The sequence below is a fragment of the Aptenodytes patagonicus genome, chromosome 4, assembly GCF_965638725.1.
Source record: "Aptenodytes patagonicus chromosome 4, bAptPat1.pri.cur, whole genome shotgun sequence".
In the NCBI taxonomy this organism is placed as follows: domain Eukaryota; kingdom Metazoa; phylum Chordata; class Aves; order Sphenisciformes; family Spheniscidae; genus Aptenodytes; species Aptenodytes patagonicus.
In genome coordinates, this window is record NC_134952.1 from 15,005,428 (window position 1) to 15,027,515 (window position 22,088).

A 22,088-nucleotide genomic window follows, 5' to 3' on the forward strand; every position below is an offset into this window, starting at 1 on the left:
CGGCAGGGAGCTGCGCGCAGGCTGCGGCGGGCGGGCGGGCGGGGGAGCCGCGGCGGGCGCCACAGGGCGGCTCTGCCCGGCCTCGGGGTGGGCGCCGCTGGGCGGGCTGCGCATGCGCGGGCCCCCTCCTCCGCGGCGGGTCCCCCGGCGCATGCGCGGGAGGGGCGGTGAAGCCGTGCTGGCCGCGGCGGGGGCGGGCTGTAGGGACGGGCACCGGCGTTGTTATGGGGACAGCCGGGCCGGTGAGGGGGGCGGTGGAGCTGTGAGGGGAGGAAATCCGCGCTGATCCCAAGGGAAGGGGAGGGTGCGGGGAGAGAAGGAGGCCTAGGGGCGCTGGGGGAGCGGGAGCTGCGGGTGTGTGGGGAAACACGCCACGGGGAGCCCCCCCCCCACTTGCGCTGTCGCCCCTTTCCCGCCCTCTTGTCGTCGTGTGGTGGGCAGCTGCGGGGCGGCTGCGGGGCAGCTCCCGCCGGCTCTCTTCACCTTGAGGCAGCAGCCTCTGACTCCCACGGCATCACTAAACGTAGCTGCTGTGGGGACTTTGTGCGGGTGATAGCTGTTGGGGCACCGGCTGTGTGCCTTAAGTTACTGAGAGGACAGACCTTTAGTTTTGCTTGGGAACCACCATACTTGTAGGTAGGGATTGCGTCAGCTGTAGTAACCTCCTGCCACAGAGGCTGTGCAGGTCTTTGGTCCTTGATTTCCTCCTTTTGTAGAGGTGTTGGGAAGGTGCTTCCTGTCTGCAGTCAGCGTTTCCTTGAAGATCAGTCTTAACCCTTAAACATTTACGATTGTTAGAATCATAGAATCATTTAGGCTGGAAAAGACATCAAGTCCAACCATTATTAATGTCTGGGGCATATTCCCATAGTTTTGTGCCACTCAATTCCAGATACTGCTGAGCTGCTTTACAAACTGCAAGTTTATCTCAGAGTTGTCCCCTGAGGCCAAGTTGGATGTCCGCTTAAGTTAACGTGGATAGCAAGCTGTAAGGAGAACCACATACTATCCTTCACGTCTCCTATATAACTTTGGATAAATTGTATTTTTCTCTCTTTCCAATGCTATTAATATAAATCATGAGTATACCATCAGTTCTGCATGATACAGCAAGGCAAAGCATTTATATCTAAGTGGCAGAAATGCCTGAAATGGGTGCTGGTTTGTACTTTGGTCCCTTTAACTTGCCTCATTCATAAAGTGAGTTAGTTTTTTCACATCAAACAGGGAAAAAGCATCAGGATAGATGGGTGTGACAGGAATGCCTTGCACAGCATATAAATATAGTATATAGTAACAGCAATGCTCTTGGTGTGGTCTCGGCCAATTGACCTGTAAAACAGGCATGGGGAAGCCCTGTGGGATTCTCCTTTAGGGTTTGGGAGGATGGGTAGGGGGAAAAAAAAAAGAGAAAGCTTTAGATTCTCAAATGCAGAAAGAATCAGCATTGCAGTATAGGGCTATAGAGACTTTCATGCAGGCAGGTATCAGCAGTTCAGGATGAAAGGATGCCAAAACTTCCCCAAGAACCTGTCTTGAGTTGGCTTGTGCAGCCACTCTGCTTAAGGAACATTGCGGGCAGCACACAACTATGCTAGGATTACTGTAAGAGGTTTCTGTACTTTTCACTTTTGCCCTAAATGGATTTGGGTTTTTCCCTTGTCTAGTATGTGGCCTCATAGAGTTACGTTTTCCTTGAATGATTGCCATGTGCCCAGTAAAAAGCAAATTATCTGTATGAAAATATTTTTTTTTTCTTCACCTGTTTTGATTTTTCAGAAATAAATGAATCTGTATGTATTTATCGAGTAAATATTTCATGCTGAAGACAAAATAAAGATTCTGCATTTGCCATAAGATGTTTTTGTGCACCAAAGCTGTATTATCTCTTATGTACATGAATAAAATCTTACATGCCCAGAATCATGTCTACATTTTTTCAACTACATTAGTTTATAGAAGATATTTTCTCTCCCTGCAAGGGTTGCCTTTGTAGTTTCTTAAAGCACTGACCTCTGCTCACATCCTAAGATTTTTAGTATAAATTTGACAATGACTTGAAATGATGTAGCTAATTTATTACAGATATGTTACTCATTAACTTCTCATAAATATCCAAATAATGGCCTAGGCTTGGAAGTAGCAAGTATGCCTGCGGAGAATCCTGTGAAAAATGTGGAATCAGAGTTTCAGAAGCAATTGTTGGTTTTTTTTAGTGCTTCAGGTATTTAGGAGGCTAGAAATCCAAATCTGAAGTAGACTGGTAAGACTCGGCGTGGTGGTCCTGGAGCTTCCATTTTATAGCTCATAGTGGGGGATGGAATTGATGAACTTTTCCCTCTGCAAAGACTTGACTTAGTTTTTATTAACTTGGTTAGCAAATCTTAGCATTTTTTTCATGTTTCCACAACCGTCCTCGCACTTTGGGTTTTTTTGAACGGAGATTTCCAGCCAGCTCAAGCTGCAAGTGCTCAGCCTCTTGGGGAATCACAGCCGACTCCTATTTGGTGGCAGATTTATTTGTAAGCGTTGAAGAAGTTACTGCTCCCAGCTGTCCTGTGGCTCTTCTCTTGAATGACTACGTGGGGGTCTGCCAATGTCAGTTTACATCGGCATACCTGTGGAGAGGGCAGTCTTTGGCAGAGGGTGGGCAGCAAGTGCTAACTGCTTCGTTCCGCCATACTAAATCTGCCAGAAAAGTCTGCCACCCCTGGGCTTACGCTTGACACACATCAAGACATTTCTGAATACTTTGGAAAGCCAAGTTTCGCTACCTCTTTTTCAAAGAGTGTGACTGTGCCACCTGCTAGAGTATGTGCTTCATCTTCATAGCATTAATTACACAGTGACGACATGGGCATCATATTAGGTTGCTTTAGAGAATGCTCAGATGTTATTATTTATTTAGTTGATCACAGATACATATAGTGGATTGTAAAATATGTAATGATCAATTTCTATTCCAGAAGGCTCATAACCTGCAGCCTCAGTTCTCCAGGCGTGTAGATGTTTACCATTAGGCATGTGATATCAAAGATGTTGTTCACGTGTTTAGAGTTGAATACTAATGTTATGCTTAAGGCTCTGGGCCAGCATTAGGATAACAATACGCATAAATGACAACATTGTGTGAGGAAGGTGTGTGTACTTAAGGTTGGACTTCAGACCATTAGCTAAGAAAGTAATGAAAAATCAAAGATTATGCTGTTGCATTGCTCAGCACATGGAATTTCTAAAATTTATAGCAACTTTTCACGTTTTTTTAGCTTTATTTACCATTCTCCTTTGCTCACTAACAAATATAACTTGAATAGTGATGAAAACACGCCCCTCAAATTTGCAACTCAGCAGTATAGCCTCAGGCACATGTTAACAACTCCTTAGAAAGTATTTCACAGTCTTTCGGTATTTCCACATCACTTAGCATAGCATTGCATTTACACACAAGTTTTGTCTGATGCTGAGTAGCCATCAGCTTTTCTTAAAGGAATGTTAAATAAAATACTTCTTTGTGCTGTGTTTTTTTTTTTTTTCCAGGCTGCAGCTAGTTTATCTCCATGTCTTGAGATCTAAATGGTGAAAAAACTGCTCCCAGATAGTCAAACAGAAATGGAACAAGAAGTTTGAAATGAGAATTAATGTTACACATCATATCTGCTGCTATTATGGCAAGACTTTAGAATGCCAGATGTCAATATGTAGGTGCTTTAGATATTATATATTATTAATAAAATATTTATTACAAATACCAACAAGATAAATACTCTGTTTTGTGCCCTAAGAAATACTGAATTTTGATTCCAGATGGACTTACGTGGGGTCAGTGTCAGAATGCTGATCATCGAATCAAGGAAAAAAAACAGACTGTGATGAATATTTTCTGACCCTGATACCCTGAAATACACTTAAAGCTAAAAAATACAATAGTTTGAGTTACTATCTTCATAGAAATACTATAGCAACATGATCATTCAGTATATAAAAATGCAAACATACTAAGAACTAGGGTGAAATTCTGGTTTCACTGGCCTTTGTAGGGTCAGAATTTGTTCTGGATGGGTGAAGGTCAAGCTCCCTGCAGTTGAAGAGAATCTCATTCTGGGTTGCTGCAATCCTGCACTTGGAGTTTCCCCAGGCCACACCTTATTCCCCCATCCCTTGTTCAGATACTGGCACTTGTGTGTTCCCATTCCTAGATCAGAGACCTGAACTGGGCCAAACCAAATGAAATTTTTGCCAGGTTGGTTTTCAATTAAATGAATGCTGGCCTGTTTCATGGGACTGTTAAATGAGCTCAGGGGTTGGTGCAAAGGGTTGGGAATGTGTAAGAGGAAGGTTGCAAAATCAGCAATACAGTTTTAGAATCATAGAGTCATTAAGGTTGGAAAAGACCTCTAAGATCATCGAGTCCAACCGTCAACCCAACACCACCATGCCCACTAAACCATGTCCCTAAGCACCTCATCTACACATCTCTTAAATACCTCCAGGGATGGGGACTCAACCACTTCCCTGGGCAGCCTGTTCCAATGTTTAACCACTCTTTCAGTAACGAGATTTTTCCTCGTGTCCAATGAGACAGCTTCAGCTGTTACAGAGAGATTATTTAGATTAGATTAGCTTCAGCTGTTACAGAGCTAAACCTTGGTTATTTCTCTCTTTTACAGGTTCTTAGCTTTGTCAGGGAGCCAAGGGAAAATCTGAAGGAAAGCTTGAGTGTCATGAGACAATTGGAATAATAACCACTTGTGCACTTCACATGTCCGAGCAATAAGAAATGGTTCTAGAATCCCTATCTCCCTATGACCTCTGTGTGTTGAAAAGAACTGTGGGAGCCCTAAAAAGCCAATAAAAGGTAAAGGCTGTTGGCGCTTTAGGCTGAGGATCACAGCTGGACCTTTCTGGAAAGGCCCAAGTTCTGCGCTCTTCTTCAAGATACATAATGTTAATCTCAGATGCTCTGAAATACAGGGTTATCTGTTAAAATACCGTTGTTGGTCCCCCTTCTCCAGAAGCTACATCCCTCTTTATGTTTGAATCGATACAGCTTTACCTGGAGCTATTAGTAATACAAGGATATGACCTCATTACACTAAATTCTACCTCAACAAAGGTAGTTTTTGTCAGTAACTGACAAAAATGTAAAGATGTGTTTCTAGTACCCTCAGCTGTATAAAGGAAAGGAAAAGAATATGGAAAATTTTTCAAAAAAAGAAAAAAAACCACCTGTTGTATCAGCCCGGTCTGTGTTTTCACCAGTAATATAGGATTCTGTTTTGGACATCTTGTCAGGAAATGTATCAGAAATAATCTGAGGCGATGACAAAGTAATTAACAACTAGAGGGAAGGCAGGCATTTTGATACGCGATCAAGTTAAATTGCACAGAAATACAGCACAGGAGTGTAAAAGTGGATTTCAGAGGGATAGGCAGTTACAAGTGGTCCACAGGGAGGCAATTAGATCCTTTTCACCCTCTTAAGGGGACAGTCATTGAAATTAAGAGGCAATTGATTTAGAAGTGATGGAAGGAGCATTGTATAATTAACGCATGGAATTCTTTGCCACAGGCTAACTTCCAGTCGAATTCCTTCACTGAATTCAGTCACTTACAAAGATAACACTTAAGATGATATATGCATTAGAATACTATCTGTAATTGCCTTAAGTAAGAAGAAAAACAATTGTTTTCCTAATTTAAGGCATAAAGTAGGTGTAAATTCCCCCATGTGAAACATTACTTGAATGTATTGTGGAGGTTTTATGTCTTAGAGCATATAGCTTTGACTGGTGTCTGCAACATGATATAGATTATGGGCTACTCTATTTTAGCCTATTGAAAATTATCCTGACTGAAAGAGGTGAGATCATGATTTTTTGTAATGGAGGCTTGGGAAACCGTATACGTACAACCATATATATTTATATCTCCATATGTCACAACAGCCTAAACCAAATTAAATAAGGCAATTTACTATTGCCAAAATTGTTGAGCAGTTAAAGCTCTCCTCTTCCTAACAAGCTTAAGTGGTGTAAAAAAGGATCTTTATCATCTGGGATCACAGGACAGGTTTGTCAAGTAAGGGAACACATTACACATTTGTTACGATGACTGCTATGCTCTAGATGCTCTGGTGTTAGCAATGTTACCACGTCTACTGCCACGCACAGGAGAAGCCATACCTGTGTTACTTGTAACAACAAAAGGAATACATAGCTTCTAAAACAGGCTAGCTTTTGTTCTTCCCAGAGATGTTTTATACACTGTCTGTAGTGAGACGCAGCTACAAACAAAACATATTCCTCTCTAAATGCTCGTTCTTGATTTGGTCTGACAAGAAAAGCTGTAATATTTGGTTACAGTGCTGTTATCAACATGAGGAGAAATGTGAAAGTATATTGGAGACAAATAAAAATCCTGGAAATTTCTCATTATACAAAGAGTTTTAGCTATTTCAAAAAAGGATTAAGAGTATTATGATCAAACATCATACACTTTTTAAAAATGCATTGGCTTCCAGCTGTCACTCATGTGCCTGGGATACCCCTGAGGGTTAGACAGTGTCCTTCATTTGCTGATGCTCTTGATGCCATATATGGGATTCAAATTTGACATCAGCATTTTATTTTGTGTCGTGGTGCTCTTTTCTGCATGTTGGCTTTGCAGCTGGTCACCAGCCACTCCATTTACAGTTGTCACGTTTCGCTGGTGACCTAGTCTCTGCTCCTTGTAGCATACCTCTGGTAAGAGCCAAAATAATTTTGACTGCCATGTGACATTGCACACTGTAAGATACAGCTCTCTGGGATGCAGTAGCTCTCCTGTGCCATTCAGTGTACTTGCTTGGATTCGGTGTGCTCTGATTTTTAACAGCTTGAATCCAAACTAAAATTGTCAAAGCGGAGCGTGTTAAGGAATGCCATTTAGGCCTCTAAATGAGGTTGCCTCATTTTCAGGTGTAGTGAATACATGCATGTTCCTTCACCTCCATTAAGAGGGGGGTGTGTGTGTATGTGGGTACCACCATAAAAATCAGATCTCTAATAGAAACAGCTTAAAGTAATTACCTTGAGGCACCCAGATTTGAAAGTGTTGATCTTCAGCCTTCTGATGGTAGCTTGTATATAGTTAAGGTTCCTATAGCATAGTTAATAACCTAAGGAATATTTCTTGTATCTTGAGGCATGAGAAGGTTCTTCCTCCTAACATTAATATTAATCTTGTACTGGAGATTAGATTGCTTTCCAAGAATTAGAATCATAACACAGTTTCTGCATTCTACATTAACAAGCTGTTTAGGAGTTGGGTTTTGTTCTCATTAGTAGAGCAGAACTGTACTCTTAATTAAGCAAATGAGGCAGACGAAGACTGACATATGCAAATTAGAAAGAAGCCTGGTAGGCAAGAGGAACAAAAAGAGGCAAAAGACTTCAGAAAAGCAGTAGTGTGACAGAATAATTCATCTAACTACAGGGAACTACTGAAATGAGTGTGGTGAAGAAGGATTCGCATCAGAAGTTGTGATGATGTATCCAGAAAAAGATGTAATCCAAAAAGCTTTACTTAGAGCTCTGGAAGAGGGACTGTCTCAACTCCAATATGTAAATCACCAAAATGTTCATTTACGGGGGGGATTACTCAGTCTAGCAAAGGGAACTCTTAATTGTGCAACATTTATGAGGACATACTTGAAATTAACTACAGCCAGGTTGGTATCATTTTCCATGTAGTGAAAATCCGATTCTGAACTATTTAAGTAGCCTTCAGAGACCTTTGTTTTCCATGCTTCTCTGAGCTTGATTTTTAAGTAAAGTCTGCCAAGATGACCCCACTGAAAGGGGAATCAGAGCTTCTTAACTGAGAAGCTCCTTAAGTGAGATTAGATTAACTCCATTTGTAACCAATTTCTTAAATGACTGTACTCGGGGGATTCAATGTGTTAAATGTCAGGAAACTCTCCATATTGCGTAGGAAGTAGTTCCAATGTGGTACTAATCCAAAGCCCAATACATTCAGTAAGAGTCTTTCCAATAACTTTAGGTCTATAAAATTCAAAGCTCTACAAATTGAAGAGTTGCTAGACAGGACAAAAATAAAACTTCTTTTTTCTATTTCAGAGGGCTTTAATGTAGGTGCAAAAAATGCAATGCTAAGTGGCAGAACAAAAATTAAATACAGTGGTGAAGTTTCACGTGGGCTTCTTAGCTCTATTCGCCTGTGTTCAGACATTATGATAGAGTTGTTTTTTTAATGGTGGAATTATTCATGCTTTAAAAGTGGATTGCTAAATATAGTTGATAATGGTCCAAATTTCTCCTAGAATTTCTTGATCATATATAATGACTAACTTTCACAAAGCCTAAAGAGCCAAAAGCTAAAATCATCAACACTGAACTGTCCGGAAAGCGATGGTGATCTATCTACTATAGAAAGACAAAGGCTTACATCCTTAAGGGAATTAAATGTCTAAGTCCTGTTTAAATTGCCTTCTTTCCACTGAAACCACTGAGAATTAGGTCTTTAAATAGAAGTTAAAACCTAAATCTCTCTGTGGTGTTGCACCAAAGTCATCGCCTGCAATATCTGTGTATATAATGGAAACACCATAAGGAGATATTAAACTGTTTTATCAAGTCATCTATTGATTGTTGTGCAATCTGTGGGCATCTTTGGGCTATGTAATAATTGAAAATGGACGAAAATAGCTTTTGGAACAGTTTACATGTGAGATAACATGTCCGTGAATTACTGTAGGCATACAGCTCTTTTGGATCACCTCATGTTAGCCAGATGTTATCATATAAGGAAGAATTTTGAATTTTTAGAAAGAGAACTCTCATGTTGCTGAGGATTTTGGCATGACTGTTAATGATGGCATGTTGTCAGGCCTGTCCTTACACGGGAGGCTTATCAGCATTTACTGGCGGGGACATTAAATTGTCCTGTGGGCCTGTTTGTTAGATGACATCTCGTTGAAAAGGGAAAATTCTAGAAATGATTGAGTTTGTGACACAGAGCACTTCCTGTAGATGCTCACATCTTCATTTCTGTCATGGCAAAACCATGCAGAATCACCAGCTTACTGAGAGGAATGCACTATAGTAATGGTAACAATTATTTTAAGCTGGAATTAATAAAAAATTGGTCTGCTGATTTCAACAGTCAGCTCAATTAAATTAAATATATCGGAAAAGGAGATACATGTGCCAATAATGCCTTCTCACATGTTTATCCTTAAGTATCCTCTAAAAAATACAGTAGACTGAACTGTAGTTGCTTGTGTAGGGGTTTTTTTCCTACAGGTTAAACTAATTCTTCTTCAGAGAAAGAGAGCCTTTGTTTTTCACCCTTTGGTTCTCACTTGATCCCTGCTTTAGAAAGTTTAGATGGTGAGCAGTCCTGTGCTGTTACTTGGCACATATGAATGTCATTCACTCTGCTCCTGACAACTTCCTCTAGAGAACAGGGAGAGAAGAGACTGAAATTCAGGCAATCCTGGTGATGAGAGACAGTTAAATGAGACATACCTATTTAAAAAAAATAGCTTCGATTACTGAGTAAAGCAGGAGAGTCAGGATATGAAATCTGTTTTTGTATAAACTCACTATAAAAAAAAAAAATCCAGCTCTTGTAAGGCTCTGTGAGATCCCCTGATGAAAGACTTTTCATAAATGCAGAGAATTATAATATGAAGTAAGCTGTCAAGAAATATTGTCATGCTGTAGAGATCACAGGCATCCCATGAAAGAATGAGGTGTGACATGTCATTCAGAAGCCTTTATGAACCTGGTGTGGCTCTTGCTAGACTGACAGAGCTTACCTGGGCTGGCAGAGAGCATGAGTGGCGTGTTGTGATTGACGCTAACACGCAGCTGCATCCAGGATTTCCATGTTACTGAGTGAGGGCCTGACCTGGATGTTTCTCTAACTTATATTAGTTACTTGATATTAAAAAGTTTTTTGTTATTGGATAAAAACATGATTAATTGTTGTTGTTGAAGCTGGTTATTATTATCCCTGACTGCCATGCTAATGTTAGGAAGAGAAAACACTTTCATGGCTGTTTCTCCTGGAGAACTCTGTTGGATTGATGTGGCTTTCCTTGCCAGTCACACCAGAACATGGCTAAACTGCAGCAATTATGGTGTGCACAATTTTGTTGTGTGCATTTTGGTGTGCACGTTTTCCAAGTGATATTTGTAAGAGATAAAAATGTGTTCTTCCTGTCTGTTTCTTTAGAGTGGTTCAGGTGTATAGGAAAGTAAAATTAAAAGGCTATTTGTGAGATGTGGTACATCTCCTAGTGCTTAAAGTACTTTTTAAGTTAAGACACAACGTACGTGACAAAGGACACTATCATGCACATTCTAGAGAATTTCAGTAGAATACTACCTAAAATAAAATTTCAACTCTTCTCCAGTTCTTTGGCCTCCTTTCTGCACAGGTCAACCTTCTTCACAAGAAGTGTCTGACTTAAAAGCGACTACATATTTGTCTTACCCCAAAATCGAGTTAATCTGTGATGGAGTTTTTGAAAGAACTCAGCATTAGCTTTATTGTCAAAGGCAGTGGTCTTTTTGTACTCTTGACTTCACAAGGAGAAGTAATAAGCCAGGAATGAGCATTTTTAAAACCCTACTAATAACCAAGAAAGATCTTTGTATGTGAGAGAGTTGTGGGAAGCAGGGCTCGACTCCAAGGGACTCTAGAGAATATTTTCTTGCCAGATTTTTAGAATTTAAATTGCAGAGTTAAGTGTTTTGCAAGAGCCGTTGGTTTACTTAATATATGACATTAAGAGTTGTGACTGTTAAAAGCAAAGCTAAAGGAACAAACAAAAAAATCCAGGTTCATAGTTTGCTTTTAGCCTCTAATAGCTAAAGTTAAGTAGGAGTTAAGAAATATCATCCTCATTAAAAACATAACATGGGTTTATAAAGAAACTGAAGAGAAACACAGATAATGTTCTAGATCAGTAAATCCCAACTGTCAAAAAGTCAGTGCCAAAGAATATGTTTATCTGAGGTGAAAGATTTCTTTGCTTGAAAGACTGGCTCTTCAGCCATGAAAAAGCTTTGGTAGTTTGAATACTGACTGCTTTCATTTTAATTATCGTAGCTGGTTTTGAAACGATCTACACAATACAGTTGTTTGCAATACCGGATTACCTCTCAGAAATGCGTGCAAGCTATTCATTCATTCATCAGAAGTGCTATAAAATGTTTCATCACCATCCCTGAGTGCTTAACAGCTTTGGGGCTTCTGTCTGTATGTGCCTACGGAATCACTGGCTGCTCTGTCTGGTTGCCCATTTGCAGCTTGGCCTGTCTGCCTTTTGAAGAACTCTGCAGTTTCACTGCAAGGTTATGTATGACTCTGACTGCTTTCTGAGTAGTCACACCTTTTTGGAACCTAAAAAGCAAACTATCCTATTAATCTTTCAGTAGTACTAGTTAAATATTGAGTTTCCATGGGATGATACAACAGTGGCATAAATAATAATAAATTAGTATATTTTTAAGGACAGGGCAACTGTAGCACGTAGTTATAAATTACTTTTCCCAGTTTATACAGGAATTTGTGGCAGTGCTGGGAACTGATTCTAAATCTCTAGAAATCTGGGCTAGAATTGTGTATATAATGATCCTTCTTTTCAGGATGGAGTGTCTCACAGAATCATGGTATGGTTAAGGTTGGAAGGGACCTCTGGAGATCATCTAGCAGAGTCAGATAAAGCAGGTTGCTCAGACCAGTTAGATTTTGAGTATCTCCAAGGATGGAGACACCACCTCCTCTCTGGGCAACCTGTTCCAGTGTTCAACCACCATCACAGTAGAAAAGATTTTTCTTATGTTTAAATGGAATTTCCTTTATTTCAGTTTGTGCCCATTGCCTCTTGTCCTGTCAGTGGGCACCACTGAAAAGAGCTCCATCCTCCTTGCACCCTCCCTTCAGATATTTATATAAACTGATAAAATCCCCCTAAGCCTTCTCTCCTCCAGCCTGAACAGTCCCAGCTCTCTCAGCCTTTCCTCATAGGAGGTAGATGCTCCAGTCCCTTCACCATCTTAGTGGTCCCTCTCTGGACGCTCTCCAGTCTGTCCATCTCTCTCTTGTACTGGGGAGCCCAGAACTGGATGCAGCTCTCCAGATGTGTCATCGTCAATGCTGAATAGAGGAGAAGGACCACCTCCCTTGACCTGCTGGGAGTGCTCTGTCTAATGCAGGCCAGGATAGAATATTTTGGTTGGAAGGGACCTACAACAATCATCTAATCCAACTAGATCATCTAGCCTGACCACTTCAGGGCTGACCAAAAGTTAAAGCATGTTGTTAAGGGCATTGTCCAAATGCCTCTTAAACACTGACAGGCTTGGGGCATCGACCACCTCTCTAGGAAGCCCGTTCTGGTGTCTGACCACCCTCTTGGTAAAGAAATGCTTCCTGAAGTCCAGTCTAAACCTCCCCTGGCGCAGCTTTGAACCACTCCTACGCGTCCTATCACTGGATCCCAGGGAGAAGAGATCAGCACCTCCCTCTCCACTTCCCTTCCTCAGGAAGCTGTAGAGAGCAATGAGGTCGCCCCTCAGCCTCCTTTCCTCCAAACTAGACAAGCCCAAAGTCCTTAGCCGCTCCTCATAGGACATTCCTTTCAGCCCTTTCACCAGCTTTCTTGCCCTCCTTTGGAGGCATTCAAGTACCTGAACATCCTTCCTAAATTGTGGGGCCCAGAACTGCACACAGTACTCAAGGTGACGTCGCACCAATGCTAAATACAGTGGGACAGTCATCTCTTTTGAGTGGCTGGTTATACTGTGTTTGATGCACCCCAGGATGCGGTTTGCCCTCTTGGCTGCCAGGGCACACTGCTGACTCGTAGTGAGCCTGCTGTCAACCAGCACCCCTTTCTGCAGGGCTGCTCTCCAGCCACTCCTCTCCCCATTTATACTTGTGCCTGGCGTTACTCCATCCTAGGTGCAGAATCCGGCACGTGGACTTGTTAAATTTCATCCCATTAATCATTGCCCCATGCTCCAATCTATCTAGGTTCCTCTGCAAGACATCTTGTCCCTCAAGAGAGTCAACAGCACCTCCCAGTTTGGTATCATCAGCAAACTTGCTAATGGTGCACTCAACTCCTGCATCCAGATCATTGATAAAAATATTGAACAGAACTGGCCCTCGAATTGAACCCTGAGGAACACTGCTGGTGACCGGCCACCAGACAGGTGTAGCCCCATTCACTACGACCCTTTCAGCTCTGCCCTTCAGCAAGTTCTTCACCCAGCACACCGTGAACCTGCTCATTACACAGTTGGACACTCTGTCCAGAAGGATGCTGTGAGGGACAGTATCAAAAGCCTTACTAAAATCCACAAAAACTACATCCACCACCTATCCTTCATCCACTAGGTGGGTGACCTTATCATAGAAAGATATCAAATTAGTTAAACAGGACTTTCCCTTTGTGAACCCATGTTGACTGTGCCTGATGATTGCATTATTCTTTAAATGCGTCTCAACAGTACCCAGTATAATCTTCTCCATAATTTTTCCAGGAACTGAGGTTAGACTAACAGGTCTGTAGTTCCCTGGGTCTTCCCTCACGCCCTTCTTGTAGAATAACATTGGCAAGCTTCCAGTCAGTGGGGACCTCCCCAGACTCCCAAGACCTCTGGTAGATAATTGAGAGGGGTCCTGCCATAACATCTGCTAGCTCCTTCAGTACTCTGGGATGAATCCCATCAGGCCCCATGGGCTTGTGAACATTCAGCTGATACAGCTGGTCCTGTACAATTTCAGTGTCCACAGATGGAAAGTCAAAGACTCAGGGGACCAGGCAGCCCAAGGTCTATCAGTATTGTTAAAGACTGAGGCAAAAGCAGCATTAAATGTCTCAGCCTTTTCTTCATCCCTATTAGTCAGGTGACCATCTTCAACAAATATCGGTCCAATGTTTTCTTTAGACCTCCTCTTGCTATTAACATACTTAAAAAAGCCCTTCTTGTTATCTGACACAACACTGGCCAGTTTCAACTCTATTTGAGCTTTGGCCTTTCATGTCTTGTCCCTGCATATATGAACCGCAGCTCTGTACTCTTCCTGCGAAGCCTGACCTTGCTTCCAGAGATCATACAATTTATTCTTCCTCTTGACCTCCATGAGGAGTTCCCTGTTCAGCCAAGCTGGTCTTCTGCCCAGCTTGCTTGACTTCCGACACAATGGGATTGCCTGCTCCTGTGCTCCTAAACGGTGGTTCTTAAAAACTGACCAGCACTCGTGGACTCCTAAGCCCTCAAAAGCAGATTCCCAGAGTACTCTGCTAAATAGCTCCCTGAATAGCTTAAAGTTTGCTCTCCTGAAGTTCAGGGTAGCAACTCTGCTGTCCTTTTTTCTCATTACACTGAAAATTTTAAACTCAACCATTTCAAAATCACTGTGGCCCACACAGCCACCTACCATCACATCTCCCATGAGTCTTTCTCTAGTCACAAATAGCAAGTCTAGGAGGGCATCTTTCCTAGTTGGCTCACTGAGTACTTGTGACAAGAAGTTATCTATCTCCTGCAAACTTCAAGAATTTCCAAGACCTGCTCATCACAGTAGTATGATATTCCCAGTTGATGTCTGGGAAGTTGAAATCTCCCACAAGGACAAGGGCTACCGATTCAGAAATTTCTCCTAATTGCCTATAGAGTAACTCATCAGTGCTTACATTCTGGCTGGGCGATAGGTAGTAGACACCCACTACAACATCTTCTTTGTTTTCCTAATCCACCTAATCCTCACCCAGAGGCTCTCAGCTACATCATCACTAACTGTAAGGGCTGTACAATCAAACCTCTCCCTTGCAAATAGAGCGACACCTCCACCTCGCCTGCCCTGCCTATCCCTCCTGAACAGCCTGTAGCCCTCCATCCCAGCACTCCAGTTGTGGGACTCATTCCACCAAGTTTGAGCACCCTCAGAGTCTGGACGTGCTTTCTTGTGTTCAGATGGAATTTCATGCTTTTTTCCTTGGTGCCCATTGGTTCTTGTCCTGCCAGTGGTCACTACTGGGAAGGCTCTGGCTCCCTTGCCCGCGCTCCCTCCCATCCGGCATACACGCACAGAGGCATCTTCCCCTTAAAATGGAAGCAGAGCAGAAAACTGGAAAAGAAAGGAAAACGGGGTCAGGGGAAGCATTCTCTTTTGGTACTACTTACTCACCTCAAAATGCCGCCCCGCTTCCACTGCGCCTGAGCAGGCAGCAACCTGCTACCTGCCCGCATTCCCCAACAACGCGTTGCACAGACACTCACAGACAGAGGGTTGCTTAAAAGAAGCTAATTTATTGTCATCTTTGTATCGCGTATAGGTCCCAGAGGGGATCAACTCTGTCCAACAGGGTGGGTGGTCCCATCCTGTTACAGGTGGTAGCAGGAGCCTCAGTTGCAACGGCATCTTCATCTGGACCGGGGGAGATTCCCCGAGCTCTGCTTATGCTGAGCTCCTCTTGAGCGGTGTCGTCTCCATGCCTAGTGTGCTCAGATCTGCGGCGCGGACTCCCCAGGCAGTCTCCGGGATGAGCAGATTCTCTGTCCCGGTGTCTGAAATTGCTCCCCGGGCCCCGCCAGTGTGAGAGGAAAGTAGGTCCTCAGGGTCACAGGCATGGGTGGAAAAGCCTGTGACCACCAGGATATGGGTGCGGAGCTGCATGAGGTGGAAATTGTCCTGCTGGGTGTGCCTCGCCGTGAGACTGGAAGGCGGCATCTCGACAACAGCGCAGCTCTCCGGCCATGGTGTGCTGCTGGTAAAGCTGGCCTCTGCCTACTCAAGGCTCAGGTAGGCGCCGGAGCTGCCTTGCTGCACTGCAAAAATCATCTCCGTGCAGATGCTCACCTTGGAGGTGCCTGTCAGCTGGAACCTGCAGGACCGGGAGGCGGGCAGCACCGTTAGCTGGCAGTGGTGCGACTGAGGCAAAAGCAGCCAGGCTGATCTCACCAACAGTCGGACCCAGCAGGCGATTTTCTCCACGTCTAAGTAGGAGCGTGTGCAGAGGGTGCGTAGGAGGTACGAGCTCCGATCCCTCAGCAGCTTGTCGTCGGGGTGGTGGAGAAAGCACAACGTATCCCCCAGCAGCTGCTCCCTCGAGCACATGCACTCCAGCACCACACGGGTGCTGGAGTGCCTTGCTGGCAGCTGCCCCGTGGTGTCCAGCTCCAGGCTGAAAGAGTGCCCGGGGGGTGGCCGCAGGAACACGAGCAGGCAGTAGGCGATGCTGTTCTCGTGGACGCTCCAGGCTTCATAGGTGCCGTCCATCCCAATGGCCGGGTGCATCTGCGGCATGAAAGTCCTCTTGCAAAGCACTCGGCAGACACCAAGGAGGTCACCCACCAGCTCCTTCAGCACCTTGCACGCGTCGGGCAGGCCCTGCATTGGCGATGGGCTGGACACAGCCAAAGACCTGACACCATTGCGTGCACGATTGAGGTCTTCCTCCTCCTCGTCGTCCTCCTCCTCGCTGCTGGAGCTGTCCTGCTCGCTGCAGCTGTCAGAGGCAAGCTTCGTTTTCCCGGCCAGCCAGCAGGCCTCGGCGAGCAGGACCAGGGCTGCTGCAGTGGTCCAAAACGGCCACTGCTGCAACACAGAAAGGAGCGTGGCTTCCTCCGCGCGCCTGCTCCGCTCAATCTCCTGCAGCAGCCGAGTCATCTCCTGATGCAGATACTCCTGACGCTGCTGCATCCGCTCAGCCGTGGCCACATCTGTCTGGCGATTGTGCTTCAGCCCGTGCTGGAGGGCCAGCGCAGCCAGGACGAGGGCGATTGCGGCAGCCATGGCCTGGAGGAGGTGGGAGAAAATGGGGCTGAGCAGGGCTGGGTGGGAGGGAGCACGGGGCTGGGGGAGCGGGGCAGGAGCCTCCTGGAGCTGGGGGTGGTAGGAGAGGGGGTGAGGGAGGCGGGAGGGAGCAAGGGCAGGGTTTGTGAGCACTGCATGGATGGGAGCACCCTCAGAGGCTGTCCCAGGAAAGCGTTTGGGCGTCGACAGGCTGGAAGGGGCCGCAGGCCCCGGCTGGAGACAGCATGGGGCCCACCCTGCCCAAGCGGCCCTGATGGCCAGCCCCTGGCTGGGCTGTGCCCCGTGAAAGGGCAAGGGACACCCGAGTAGAGTCTCCCGAGGCCCCATCCCTGCCACCCAACAGCGTCCCACGGAGCCGCGGGCACCCGGCCCATCCCCAAAGCCTCTCTGGGCACCTGCCACCACTGGGAGCCCCGAGCACCTCTGCCCCCAGCCCCCAGGGCGGTACCGTGCCCTGCCCTGAGGGGCTCGGCTCTCGTTCTGGGTTAGAAACCCGCCTTGGCCACCTGCCCCGTCCCCCATCCAGCCCAGCCTTCCCCCTGCATGCTGCACTCACCGATCGCCCGAGTCAAACAGCAGCGGGGCTGCCTGAGGATGTCCCTGGGGACAGCTCCCATTGTGACCTGTCCCCTGTGCTGTCACAGCCACCAGCGCAGCGTCGCCCAGCCGGCAGGCCCCAGCCTTCGTCCCCACCGCCCGGCTCAGCAGGTCCTGGCCATCGCACCAAGTACAAACCCGCCCGGCAGGAGTGAGCTCCCAGGGCCTCGCTTGACAAAGCGGGCAGACGCCCCCCAAAACCGTAAATGAAATGAAAATGGGGACTGTAGGTGGATGTCCCTGACTTACGTAGAGAGGTGCAAAGTTTTCTGGGCCAGGTGGTCTGACTCCGAGTTGTCTTGAAAAGAAGAGCTACGAGCCCTTGGGCAGAGGCAAAACTCCTCCTCCCTCTTCTCCTCTTGGGTTTCTTCTGTCGGTGCAGGACTTAGCCCTGCAAACCCTGACAATCAAGGCAAATGCAAATCGTGTCGCTGGTGCAAGTGGTAAAGATCCTGTGGCTCCTGTCTCCGGCTACCAACTTGCCCCCTGCAAGGGCAAGCGAGGGGCCTGGAGGGTCCACGCCAGGGCCCGCGTCTCTCCACTCCCCTGAGGTTTCCTCGCTTCAGGAGAGCCCCCTGTACACCTGTGGCAGATGCACCCGCCCTGACAAGGACTGGGGGCATTAAGACTGCTGAGTGCTTACTTTTCACGCCCTTACTTTTGCGCCTTTAAGGTGGCGAGTGCTGACCATCAGGTACACACCTTGGGCCAGTAATTACCCAGTAATTACATCACATATACACCTCGGGCGAGGGGTAAGAGTGTTCCGGCGTGTGTCCCCCATGGGGTCACAAGTGCTGCCAGCAAACCTGCTCCAGCGTGGGCTCCTCTCTCCATGCGTCCACAGGTCCTGCCAGGAGCCTGCTCCAGCATGGGCTTCCCACGGGGTCACAGCCTCCTTCGGGCATCCACTTGCTCCGGTGTGGGGTCCTCCACGGGCTGCAGGGGGATATCTGCTCCACCATTAACCTCCATGGGCTGCAGGGGGACAGCCTGCCTCACCGTGGTCTTTGCCATGGGCCGCAGGGGAATCTCTGCTCTGGCGCCTGGAGCACCTCTTCCCCCTCCTTCTTCACTGACTTTGGTGTCTGCAGGGTTGTTTCTCTCACATATCTCCCTCCTCTCTCTGGCTGCAGTTGCTGCTGCACAGTTTCCCCCGCGCCCCACTTCTTAAATATGTTATCCCAGAGGCACTACCACCATCGCTGATGGGCTTGGCCTTGGCCAGCGGCGGGTCTGTCTTGGAGCCGGCTGGCATTGGCTCTATCAGACGTAGGGGAAGCTTCTAGCAGCTTCTCACAGAAGCCACCCCTGTAGCCCCCCTGCTATCAAAACCTTACAATGCAAACCCAATACACCAACCGTAAACCTAACACTGCCAAGTCCACCACTAAATCATGTCTCTAAGGGCCACCTCTACACGTCTTTTAAATACTTCCAGGGATGGGGACTCCACCACTTCCCTGAGCAGCCTGTTCCAATGCTTGACAACCCCTTCAGTGAAGAAATTTTTCCTCATGTCCAATCTAAACCTCCCCTGGCACAACTTGAGGCCATTTCCTCTCGTCCTATCGCTTGTTACTTGGGAGAAGAGACCGACACCCACCTCGCTACAACCTCCTTTCAGGGAGTTGTAGAGAGCGATGAGGTCTCCCCTCAGCCTCCTTTTCTCCAGGCTAAACAACCCCAGTTCCCTCAGCCGCTCCTCATAAGGCTTGTGCTCTAGACCCTTCACCAGCTTCGTTGCCCTTCTCTGGACACGCTCTAACAGCTCAATGTCCTTCTTGTAGTGAGGGGCCCAAAACTGAACACAGTATTTGAGGTGCGGCCTCACCAGTGCCGAGTACAGAGGGACGATCACTTCGCTAGTCCTGCTGGCCACACTATTTCTGATACAGGCCAGGATGCCATTGGCCTTCTTGGCCGCCTGGGCACACTGCCGGCTCATGTTCAGCAGGCTGTCGACCAACACCCCCAGGTCCTTCTCCGCCAGGCAGCTTTCCAGCCACTCTTCCCCAAGCCATTGCATGGGGTTGTTGTGGCCGAAGTGCAGGACCCGGCATTTGGCCTTGTTGAACCTCATACAGTTGGCCTCGGCCCATTGATAGAGCCTGTCCAGATCCCTCTGCAGAACCTTCCTACCCTCGAGCAGATCAACACTCCCGCCCAACTTGGTGTCGTCTGCAAACTTACTGAGGGTGCACTCGATCCCCTCATCCAGATCATTGATAAAGATATTAAACAGAACTGGTCCCAGTACTGAGCTCTGGGGAACACCACTTGTGACTGGCCACCAATTGGATTTAACTCCATTCACCACAACTCTTTGGGCCTGGCCAACCAGCCAGTTTCTCACCCAGTGAAGAGTATGCCCGTCCAAGCCATGAGCAGCCAGTTTCTCCAGGAGAATGCTGTGGGAAATGGTGCCAAAGGCTTTACTAAGGTCTAGGTAGACCACATCTACAGCCTTTCCCTCATTCATTAAGCGGGTCACCTTGTCCTACCAGAAGGAGGTCAGGTTAGTCAAGCAGGACCTGCCTTTCATAAACCCATGCTGACTGGGCCTGATGATCTGGTTGTCTCCCTTCTCCTCTTTGATTCCTTCTGCCAGGGCAAGACTTAGCCTTGGGAACCCTGAAAGGATACAATAAAGGCAAGGTACCACTGTGTTCCTGTATTCATATATTTATAGAAAAAAGGAGTATAGAAGTTGAATAATATTTTTAGCAGAGTATATGGGATAATAATTTAAAAGCCCATGATGCTGAGAAAAGTTAAATCAATATGGTAGCATTATTACAGGATCTGGGACTGGTCTTCCTTCATTAAAGTTTTCTTACAGTATGCCTTTCAAATGTTGGAACTGGCCCAACCATCTTCTGGTTTCTGGCAGAGTTTCAGGTTCATCCTTGAAGTGGTTTGAGTTGTTGCTGAAAGTCCACTCTGGGCTTGAGCACAGTGAAGAAAAGGCTGTGCACCACGTGGCTTTTTATCCAGAAATAGTGGCTGGGCAGAAACCTCCAGCAGTGTAGAAATAGCTTTTGATTCTGTCTGGTTCTTGGTTTAATGGATTTATTGAGACTACAGGCATTGTTCATCAGTGAGGAATCCATGATATGTCTGGCTGTGCCCCCTAATCTACCATTTTCTGGATACGTGCTGTCATGACCTAAAGGGTTACCCTGCCTGCAGGTGTATAAAGATTGTAGCCGTGGGTTCGTAGGATTCTATAATATTTCTCTACTTTATTACAGATTACCACCAATACCACAAAAATCACCACTAGCAAGTATACCTATGATTAATAAAGCAAATAGATATGTGTCAGGCTATTACAAATTATTATTAGCAATCAATACTAAAGCAGTGATCAATAGTATAGCAGCAACCAATTATAGTAGCAACCAATGATAGCAGCAATCAAGCATGTATATATAATATTACAAGTTACTACAAATTTATTACTAGTGAAGCAAACATCAATAATATAACAGCAGATATGGTGTGGTTTAGCCTGGCAGGCAGCTAAATACCACGCAGCCATTTGCTCACTCCCCACCCTCAGTGGGATGGGGGAGAGAATCGGGAAAAAAAAAAAGTAAAATTCGTGGGTTGAGATAAAGACAGTGTAATAGGACAGAAAAGGAAGGGAAGATAATAGTAATAATAATAATAATGATAAAAGAATATACAAAATAAGTGATGCACAATGCAATTGCTCACCACCCGCCGACTGATGCCCAGCCAGTCCCTGAGCAGCAGCCCCCACCCGTGGCCAGCTTTCCCCAGTTTCTATACTGAGCATGACGTCACATGGTATGGAATATCCCTTTGGCCAGTTTGGGTCAGCTGACCTGGCTGTGCCCCCTCCCAGCTTCTCGCTGGCAGGGCATAGGAAGCTGGAAAGTCCTTGACTAGTGTAAGCACTACCTAGCAACAACCAAAACATCGGTGTGTTATCAACATTATTCTTGTACTAAATCCAAAACACAGCACTGTACCAGCTACTAGGAAGAAAATGAACTCTATCCCTGCCAAAACCAGGACATATGGTTATGATTGATTACTTGTATATATGCATAGTACCAAGCGCATTAAACAGTTCTCAGAAGGGGATCCAACTGTCCCAGAAGTGGGAGGACAAACCGAACTGACCCCACAAGTGGGCCCAGCAGGGGACCAATAAAATAACAGGCAGAGTCTCACTTTGAAGATGATCCACATCAGTTTGGAGTCAGCCAGGCATCTCTGGCGAGGGTCCAAGATCTCGCAGAAAGTTTGTGCAGACCCGTTTAGGAAAGGGAAAAAAAAGTGCATGCAGCATGTACTAACAGCTCTTGCAGTTGAAGATCCAATAGCAGCTACCGACTCTTACTTTCTCAGGATGTTTTCCCCCTTTTCCAGGCTATTTTTCACCTTTTCAGATGGTAAGTTCCTTGTTTTTGCGCTTATCAATGGTAGCTCAGGATATCTCTGGTTTCTAGGTACCCAGCTGTACTTCAAGATGCCAGCTGCATCAGCAAGGATGTTCTGGTTCACATGCCTAGTTCCCAGGCCAGCAGGCATTTTCTTCTGTCAGTATTTTTCCCTTCTAACCAGGTCACCTTTCTGGCTGCTTACACCTGCTTGCATGACTGTCTTCAGTTACTGAA

The 22,088-nt window shown here is 45.9% G+C and overlaps 1 pseudogene; it reads right to left on the reverse strand.

The window, feature by feature from the left end:
• Positions 1-15,480: 15,480 nt before the first annotated feature.
• LOC143159945 (inositol 1,4,5-trisphosphate receptor-interacting protein-like 1) lies at positions 15,481-16,818 on the reverse strand (annotated as a pseudogene).
• Between the last annotated feature and the right edge of the window lie 5,270 nt (positions 16,819-22,088).